General features: G+C 36.7%; 1 pseudogene; it reads right to left on the bottom strand.

Annotated features, from left to right (window-relative positions):
- Positions 1 to 1,238: 1,238 nt before the first annotated feature.
- On the bottom strand, positions 1,239 to 1,984 carry LOC140511061 (farnesyl pyrophosphate synthase pseudogene; annotated as a pseudogene).

Below are 1,984 nucleotides of genomic sequence, written 5' to 3'. Positions count from 1 at the left end.
TTTTGCATAAGTAAATCCACACAAAAATTCCAATGTACTTTAACAATATTTTTACTTGTACCTTTTTTAAACTTTTTATTGGCTTCTCAGGTGACTGATTCAAATATTATTCAGTCTCTAGAAGGTCCCAATGTAATTTGCCTCATTCTAGGTTGATCTTATTTCCTACATTATTGAGAACGTAAAGACACTTGACATAAGCTTGCTTAACTTCACTAATTTCTTCTCTGGGTGTTTGCTCATTTCGTTTCTGCAGGGAAAAAAAGAACACTTCCAATTCATAAGGACAATATTTCTACTTGCAACTTACATACTATATCTTACAATGACCTCTATAACCTAATTTACATTAATTGCTCCCTCTTTCTTATAGTCCATCTTTGGATAGGATAGAAGACTTTCAAGAAGCAAATTCTAAAAGCTAAGTAATTCTTTGAAGAAAAATTGAAATTGTTTGAAAGGACTAATTCCTATACAGAGGGAAAAACAACACTGAGATTCAAAAATATGTATATGTATGTACAGAAGAAAAAAGCAAGGTCATATAACAAACCAAGCATACAAATGCATAGAACAATAGTGTAAGAATGGTATCAAGAGATTGAATGATAATCTAAAATGACTTTAAAGAGCGGTTTATTTTAAATAAATTTGGAGAAAAAAGACAATTAAATAAATGACAAGATCACTGCTTGTTTTGAATGGGTCATGGATAACTGACAACAGAAAGAAGATGTAGTTAGATTCTGATTTCACTTTTATTCTCTGAGATTTTTCTTTGGTTAGGAAATGATGGAAGAAAATGGCAATTATGGATTTCATACCAAAGACAAGTAAGGAGAAAATAAAGGAGGCACGAACTGCCCTTGATTTCAAATTATCTCACCTATATGAACTCCATCTGCTCATACTAAACAAACTCTTGGAAGTAATTATTGAGCTACTATCAGTCACATTTGCAAGATCAAGTAAAGTGAATATATTGCACAAAACTGAAGAAGGATACTTTTGACTTTTGTCTTGCCACTGGACTTTGATAATTCTGGAAGAGAGAGAAGCTGATGACTTTGTGAAGCTTTGGCTCACTTAAATCCAAATTCATGACCAAGTCAAGACAACACTCAGTCTTGTCATTGTTCTTTTTCTTAGAGAGCCACGATTTATTGAGCATATATCCTCTTCCATCTCCACAAAAGTGCCCTGCCCTCCGAGCCCCCTTCTCCTGTCCAACTTATTGTTCACTTCTGATGTTTGTAGATCTTCTTTTCCATTTCCAAGAAGATAGATGAGGGAAGGGGTAATGAATGCTTCTCAAGAAGCCCCATCAATCTCCTATAACTTTCTTCTTCAAATTTGGTAAAATGAGCAGGCAAGTCAAGTTTCTCTTACAGTTCTGTCACTTTAGCAATCTTTTCTGGAATTTTTCTGTCCATAATTCCCCTCCAATATCTCTCTGTGCTCAGATAATGCCAGATGAAGGCACTTACCACCAGCTAACTGCATTTTTTATCCTGGATGCCAGTACCAATCTTACTAGTCATGCTAGTGTTACCAAAACCATCAATGTAATCATCCTGAATTTGAAAAAATTCCCCCACCTCCAGAAGAATGCTCTTGGCATTGCTGTGTTTTGTCTCTCCATCTGCGCCTGCCATGAACATAGAAGCAGCAAATGATAAGTAGGAGGAGTAGAAAGCAGTCTTTTATTTGGCGATAGTCTTATATTTCTGCTCAGGGAATCTGGTAAAATCAACCTTGCCCTGAGGGGTTGTGATGAGATCAACGGCTTGGCCAATCTCAGTCTGGTAACTGCTCAGGAGGAAGAGTTAGATGAGATTCAGGTGATAGGGCTACCCATAGCAGTAATGCTTCAGCAGGCAGCAAATATAGTAGTGCAACGTTACAGCATCATTCATAGCATCCAAGGCAAAGTCAGCTTTCTTGTACCAGCATGGCTGTCCCAGAGGGTAAGAGAAGAGTCCAT

Source organism: Notamacropus eugenii, chromosome 6 (assembly GCF_028372415.1).
Source record: "Notamacropus eugenii isolate mMacEug1 chromosome 6, mMacEug1.pri_v2, whole genome shotgun sequence".
NCBI lineage: Eukaryota > Metazoa > Chordata > Mammalia > Diprotodontia > Macropodidae > Notamacropus > Notamacropus eugenii.
This window is presented reverse-complemented; position numbering and strand designations above follow the sequence as displayed.